The sequence below is a fragment of the Rattus norvegicus genome, chromosome 7 (genome assembly GCF_036323735.1).
Source record: "Rattus norvegicus strain BN/NHsdMcwi chromosome 7, GRCr8, whole genome shotgun sequence".
NCBI lineage: Eukaryota > Metazoa > Chordata > Mammalia > Rodentia > Muridae > Rattus > Rattus norvegicus.
In genome coordinates, this window is record NC_086025.1 from 33,832,770 (window position 1) to 33,840,920 (window position 8,151).

At 37.3% G+C, this 8,151-nt stretch overlaps 1 non-coding gene across 1 annotated transcript; it reads right to left on the bottom strand.

Annotated features, from left to right (window-relative positions):
- Window positions 1-3,171: 3,171 nt before the first annotated feature.
- Window positions 3,172-3,362, bottom strand: U2l1 (U2 spliceosomal RNA like 1). The gene has a single exon (XR_005487716.1). It is a non-coding gene; the product is annotated as a U2 spliceosomal RNA (small nuclear RNA).
- Between the last annotated feature and the right edge of the window lie 4,789 nt (window positions 3,363-8,151).

The following is an 8,151-nucleotide window of genomic DNA, read 5'->3' on the forward strand; positions in this document are numbered from 1 at the left end:
GCACATTTGCAACTCAGGAGTCAGAAGCTCCCTTCAGGGAAAGCTGACAGCAGAACGGCGAACTCTTGTCAATATAGTCCCTTCTCTAAATGCTGGGTGTTTTAAAGCCCTGGAATTTTTTTTTTTTCGTGAATCCCGTTTTAGCTCTGCTCTTTCAGACATTTACTTAACATGTATAGCGAATCTCCGCTGAGAGGTCCATGTGCTGAAAGTTGTAATGTGTGTCAGTGCATGTTTTAAATAATCCCGTGTCTTTTTCCACCTGTGCCCATCAGTATCTTACAGAATGTGTGCGAACATTAGTATTCAACTGTACCTTTAACCCAGATCATTGCCGTCCAACATGTAACCAATGTATACAATTTTAAACGATCTAGTAGTCTCACTACATAAATTATAACATGTAAAATTATACTTTATAATACATTTTATTCAATTGAAATTGCATGTATTTAAAATTATGATTTTGCCATAGTGTGACTCCAATGTGCCTTGTGTATTTGAAACTCCTATTTCATCTCAATTTAAACTGGCTCCATTTTCAAGTGCTCAAGAGACAGCCTCGTGTAACTGATGGCCACTGTATGGGAAAAGCCTATGTAGAAGTTGGAGAATATACAAGGAAGATGTGTCAAATATGTATGGCGTGGTGATAGTGGCTGGACGATTCTGATTATCTTCGTCTGAGATACAAATGGGCCTCTAGATGTAAAAACAACAATTTATCAGGTTGCACGGAACATTCTCATACAGAAAATCTTTTCATTTTATTTTGTTTTGAAACAGATCCATGACCAACTGCCCTGTTTCGTTTTGGGGAAAAAGTACAAACTATAAGATCCAGTGGGAAGCAGGATTTAATTTTTTTCCCACCCCATCTAAGAGGATGGGATCTCTCCTGTATCCTGAAAGTCAGAGTTGAGGCTCGCAACTCAGGCTCAGTTAACCCTGTTGACATCTCAGGCAGTCGTCAGCACATGAGACACTGAAACATTTGAAAAACACAGAGTATTTGAAAATACTCTCTGAAGTAACACGCTGAATGTGAGCTAGGCAGAGGATGGGGGTGGGGGTGGAGGTGGGGGTGGAGGTGGGGAGGGCACTGGTCTTGTGTTCACAGTATCAATCAAACTCGATGGTTTCTGCACTGTCAGTGCCACTTAAATGGCTGTCTCCTAAATTTACTTTATCCAGGTTTACTTTACTTCTTACTTTATTCCAAGTGTTCTCATGAATCTCTGATTTCTAGTCATGTGTGAACATATGAATTCCCTACCTAGCACAGTGTGATTGATTTGTGTACGTGTTTAGGGCCAAATGGTCTGAGTTTGAACCTTGGCGTGTACAGTAGAAGTCAGGACTTTGACACATTATTTTAAGCATTTTTCCCTCAGCTGCTTCCACTATCAACGAGTCAGGGCAGTAGTACCTTTCCCTTAGCTGTTAGAGAGAACCAGATAAGGCACACATTGTATTGCAGATGCTAATTGATCATTTTTCTCTTTATAACTCCAATCTTCTAGTTAATAACAGAAACCATTTCTTAACGATATGCTGAACACTAGGCATACTTAATTTTTTGTGGATGTTTTGTTTTCTAGAAATCATCTTCAGGCAATGGATGCAGCTTAAGTGTGGAAGGTTTTGTTATCATGAGCAAGATCCAGCATTTGATTTCCAGCACCACACAACAAAATCCACAGTAAAATAGGTAAAGTAATCTTCATAAATGAAAATAATTGTGCTCCATTTATGCAGTCTGTGGAGTTACGGTGCTCTGGAATTGTTTCTGAGGGAATACTGAGTAAGATCTATATATTCTGTGTAAAGGGCTGACAAAAACCAAAGACAAGACTCCATCCAAGTCTGACTCATTGAACCAACGACTTCACTGGGGTGACTTCCAAGGAGCTACTTTATAGAAAAGGTCAACCCAGAAAGGATGGTGGCTTATGAAAACTGTAACCCTGCAGTACTTTGTCCAACCTTACCCAACTTGAAGGCAGTTCCGGTGATCTGAATTATCTCATCTCAGGAACAATATTTATCACTTCAAGGAGAGCCCTGTCAATGTCCTTTTCAAAAACTTCTAAGTTCCTTTTTACTTTTGAGCCTCGTTTTTTTCACTTCCTGCCTGGATCTTAGGAGTTTTGCTCCATTCTCCAGGATAGTCTGAAGGAGCAGTTACACAACACACAACGTGTGCACAGCTGGAAAAGCCATTACAAGCATAAAATGTCCTGTTTTGTTGCTGCTGTTGTTATTAGGTTTCGGACTGTCTCTTGTGTTTTGATCTCAGTATAGTCTTGTGTTTTAATCTTAGTATATAAACTTAAAGTGTCTTTCAAGTGGTTAACCTATGAGTAATGTAGCTTAATATTGACTTCATTGAGTCAGGAACATAACCCAGTGGGCCTTTCTAAGACATGGAGACAACATGATATAGGTTGAATTAGCAACAATTTCCTTCTGATAAGAGTACTGCTATTTCTTTTGCCAAGATAAAGAAAGTGGTTCAGAGAAGTTGAGTTTGTCTACAATTGCACAACTGATACGTATGTGTTGCATACTTTATTTGATAATAAGTTCTGTTTTTTTTCTTTAAATCAGATTTTTTCCCCCTCAGGAGCTCTTGACTCTGCAAAGGCGCATGCGGTAGAGCTGTGACTAATCGCTCCAATTCAGAGCCTTAAAGAAGTGAGTTGGACAATTGTGGGCAGAAGCGTGAATCACTTCGTCTTGATGTTGTATAAGTACAGTTTTAGAGAAAAGATGATACTGTGCTGGAGTGGGACTTTAAGAAATTACTTAAAAATAAAGTTTAGCATAAAAGGTAATATGTTTTAACCAAGTATGGTTGCTATATAACTTTAATTTCAGCTTCTCATATGCTGTAGATTTTATCATTGAGTTATAGCTCAAAACTTGTGATCTGCTTGTTTGTGGTAAGGAAGAGCACTAGCAAACCTATGAACGCTATAAGTAATGTGTTTCCTATGAAAATACTATATTATATTAAAACCAGGACTCCTCACGAGACATAACATTCACCTTATAGCTTCTCACACATAGAGATTGTCCCCGTATACACAATACAGTTAATAAAGAGGCAAAGTGCTTAAGGGTCAGATGTTTTAAGTCTCACTTTTCAACCTGCAGTAATGTCCCCCGGAGGGGTGCACCGTTCCTGGAGGTACTGCAATACCAGGTCGATGCGTGCAGTGGACGGAGCAAGCTCCTATTCCAACTCCTAGTTCCAAAAATCCATTTAATATATTGTCCTCGGATAGAGGACGTATCAGATATTAAACTGATAAGAACAGATACTACACTTGATCTTAGCCAAAAGGCCGAGAAGCGATAAATCAGATTTTTAATACAGACTCAAATGGCTGCTAATCACTTGGCCCATAGTTTATAGTGGGGATCTGCTAGTATCAGTACATGCCTTCATATATATATATATATATATATATATATATATATATATATATATATATATATATATACAGGTTAAGTCAAACCTGAAAGAACGGTCATATCATAAATATATTTCACTTCACTGATATTAACTTTCCCTTTCGTCTCTCTTTCTTTTTCCCCCTTCTCTTTCCTTTCTCAAGATCATAAGTATGTAGATAACTATGCATTAGTCATTATTTAAATAATTTTTATCTGAAAGAGTTCTGGAAGTTTAAGTAATTCGGAAGGACAGCGCTGAGATTAGTCCCTCTGGAGAGCTATTTGTAAGTTCTCACCCTCGCTCTGCCAGCCAAGTCAAATGAGACCAGTTTGAGTCCAAGGCATTCACTTTCTTAAGGAGACTTCTCAGACTTTCAAAAGTGAAAACTGACAGAGCTTACTCCGTGGTCCCGATACATACATAGGTGGAAAGAATCTGCCAGGAGTTAAGACAAAAAGCTATATATTGAGGGGATGAGGAGGTAGTTCAGGGGTTATGTATGTGAATTGGGGTTTAGGTCCCGGAGCCTACATACATGCCTTTTGAGGACAAGGCCCACTTATAATTCCAGCCTTGGAAAGCAGAGCCGGGGGATTGTCATAGCAAGTTGGCTTAGCAGAACTACCCCATGTTTACCTTCCTGTGGTCCACTGATTGGAATATAACGCCTACTTGCTTTGTCTTAGGCTAGAACTAGGCTTCCCTTTCGGAACTGGTCTAATGCTTGAGCGTGTTTGACTCACGTTCTGGAAGCTAAAATTCATTTCTTGATAGCTAACAATGACAGGAAGTGAATGTTACTTCATTCAAGGCACAGCCCCATTGCTTTTTACAGCCATTGTGAGAACCAGGGATGAGTCTCATATCAATGAGGAAACTCAGGATTAAAGAGTTAGTAAACTATAAGATGAAGTCACATGAATTCACACAAATGTGCCCAAAGGTGATATATTAGCCCTCAGACACATCATCTGCAGTGACTTCCTTTACACCGAATATATGCATTCTCTTCAAGAAGGACCGATTGGGAAGTTTTTACCAGTCTATCTTAAAAGAAATTGGGATGTCAATTATGAATAATCTCTTGATGAATAAATACTTAATTTATATGAAATAAAGGACAAGTGAAAGTCATAATGTTTACATTTAGATTTAAGTTCAATGTAGATTTTTTATTTAAATGTATCATGCTAAAAAATTAATTGTAAATCACTCTTGGATTTGCCAACTGCTACCGTGAATCGCCTTAAAGGTTTAATTAGCTTAAAAGCATAACAACTTATTGTTTCTTCATTTCTGTGGAATGGCCAGGTAGTAGTTCTAGAATTTGCCTGGGCTTACATGTGAGATATGTCCTTAAGTCTCAAAGATGTTTAAACAAAGCTCAGAGACAAACTCTTAGCTTGAACTTCAGCCCCATGCCTCACGCCACCTTGAGGACCTCTTGCTGGTTGATAATACCATTGACCAGATTTCTGTTTCTAAGCCCAGATTTTCATTCTTAGGCCATCTCTCTTGCATGGGATGGACTTTATCATACTCAGCCATGGATTCTTTGTGTTTTCTGCTGAAGTCGAAACCAGATAGACAGATCTTGGAGTTTATTTTGTTGGATTTTTGGTCTTGCACACTATTATAGAAAATTTGTTGATAATTTTTCCCTCTGTGACACAATATGGATGAACTCACCTGCAGGATTTAGTAGCCATTTCCCTAGCTTTTTCTTGGGGATTTCTTGTTCCCTTGCCAGCTCCCACTTACCACCAATGTCTACATCATTGCCACATATTTTATGTTTTGGAGATGAAAACACTTCAGAGCCTGAGCTAGTGAAGGATTAGTGAAGAAAACAGAGCAATAGTGAATGTTAATTACCAAGGGATTTATTAGACTTTTATTCTGAATGACTTGGTCTAGGATTTAAGGTGAGGCAAGATGCCTATGCAAGGACAAGCAATGGTCATGTCTAAACCACACGGTGACCTAAGGTAGGTAACTAGAGTCTTAGAAACTACCTTCGGCCTTAGTTTCTTCATTTAAAAGAAACAAATAAAAATAGATATCCAAATAAAAATAATATCCATAGGATTTTTACATGAACTGAAACAGCACATGAAACATGTTTAGTACATCTTAAGACATGTAGTGTTAACTGATATTCTTGAGAAGCTGTAAGTCTTTTTTATAGATTTCTTCAGTTACTGTTAGGTTATGATCTTGCAACATTGCCCACCTATTTGGGAGTAGTACATTCTCTTTGCCTGGTATTATAGCCTCATGAAAGATTTCCCATCTCTACAAATGACTAGGGGAGTCAAATAATTTTAAATGAAGACAATCAATTCCATAGGAGTCATAGATTTCCTAATGTACACTCCTTATGCTCATCCCAAATAATTTCCATATCTGTATTTAGCTGTCTACTAAACTATTAATTTATAATATAACTCTGTTTCTAAAACGTCTTAGTCTAGGAATTTAATTTCTAGACTACACATATTAAGGAAAATTTCACTCATTTCTTCTTGCTTTTTTTGTAAGAATAGCTTACATTTTTCTTGCTTTATCTTTAGCTGCTTATTAGAATCAGAGTTAAGCTCTTATGAGTTTCATATCAGAAGTATTCGTTATGTTGACAATTGGATAGTGGCCATTGAACTTGAGACGAATTCCTAGAAACCTTTAAATTGTTCTAACATAAAAATAAATAATCCTAAAGACATTAAAAAAAAACAGAAAACTGAAAGTTTCCCAGGATGCTATTTGTGGCCCTTTTGACCCGTACGTTGTCATGTTAGCCTAGTCACTTGGTTCCAGCCATGGTAGTTTTTCTTTTCTTTGGGACTTTGGTATTTTTTTCATTCCTGGGTGTATTTCTACATTTTCTTCCTTTCTTCTTTCCTTTATTTGCACAAAGAACTGGTGAGAAATGTGTCAGTGTAGTATTTGTTCCTGTCCCAAACAGTCACTCTTAGTTTAAGACTGCTGCCATCTAAATTTCCACTTAATCAAAATTTATCTAAATTTGCAGCAACCAATCTTTCTCGATAGCAAACCTGGGGTTTGCAACATTCCAGTGACATTCTCATGACCACATCTACTAGAGCTCTCTCTCCTTTGCACCAAACTCTTATTCTTGAGTTTCTCAACACCTACTCTTGCACAGGACTCTGCTCTGTGTTGAACAAGATTGTACTATCCATCTCCTATTTCTTCAAAATGGATACACACATAAATAAGTTCTAGATACAGTAGGTTTTATCAGGAAGAGACTTGGAGGGCAGCAATAATGACAAAACTATTTAATGGTGCTCTTTTCTGCTTGATCTTTGGCTGCCAGTCACCCACTAGGAATTTGTCTGTGACAAATTCAGTGGTTTTAGTTTCTGATCACATTGGCTTGTTCTGTCCTTGCACCACATTCTATCTGCATCAAACGTCACCTATTTAGGGGTCTAGTTCTGCCTTTTCTGTTTCATGCATTTCTTTTTTAAAAAATCTTTTAGGACTTTTGAGTAAAAATTAAACTTTTTGTTCTTGGTACCATCCTTCCATACCATGTCCTCAGGGTTCACACATCTAAAACAGAATACCAAGGTATTTTTCTAAACAATGATAGTTTTCTCCCTATGGGTAATTCTGAGCCAGCTGGTAACATTACAATTTATTTTTCCTGCCACCCTTGCTTAAAGAATAAATCAGTGAAAGGTTCTTGGGGAATCTGTTTTCTCCAGGGAAAAGCAAGTGTGACGAGGAAGGAATATTGCAATATGATTTTTCCTAAAGGTGTTGATTATATTGACGAGCATAACCCAGTAGTCTTGGTACATAGGACCCTGTTAAATAAGACTGGAGTCACTGTATTTGAAAAATTCCATTTCTTTCTACTCATTTTCTATTCCCGTGGTATTTAGAAATCCTGCTTCTTCTAAACTTGTATAACTGTGTTTGAATTACACTTAGGTCTCCTCCATTAGTTCTTGTTTTCTTGTCATTCTAAACATATGCATTTGTTTCTACAAACAAAGGAGGTAGTTCTCTAAAAGTGGGATGATGGATAGGAAGTTAAATGATAATACAAGGATCTCAGCCACCATGGCCCATTATAATTAAGTCATGTTGCTGGCGAAGCTGTGTCTTATCCCTGGGCAAGACAACTCTGGTTATTTATTTTTAATCTTCATTGATTTACTGTACTCAAACAAGGCAACTTTACCATAACTCAAATGAGTGGGAAACACTTTGGCTGCAGTATTAAGTAGTATGATCTAAGTAAGAAGCCACTGAGGGCCAAGTCCTTTTGAAGAGCCATAGTAGAGATATCAAGGAACTTGTAAACCATGCTATTTTTGTGTTTATAGTTAGGATTTAAGGGGCAGTAAAAGCAACGTTAAATATTGATGATGACTATGCTTCATATATATATACATATATATACACATATATACATGCATATATATACATATATATGATATGCATGTGTGCATATGTATACATTTCTGACCTTCTGCAGTTATACATAGAAAAATTAATCATTGTTCTGTCTTTCCACTCTCATCTCTTGCCACTTCTAGGCAGTATCACCAACTGTTATCTATGTTCCCTTATATAAAATGGACCTATCACACTCTAGAAATTCAAATCCATTCTTAGGGTAGCTCTCTGAACTTCTTCAAAATATTCCTTGG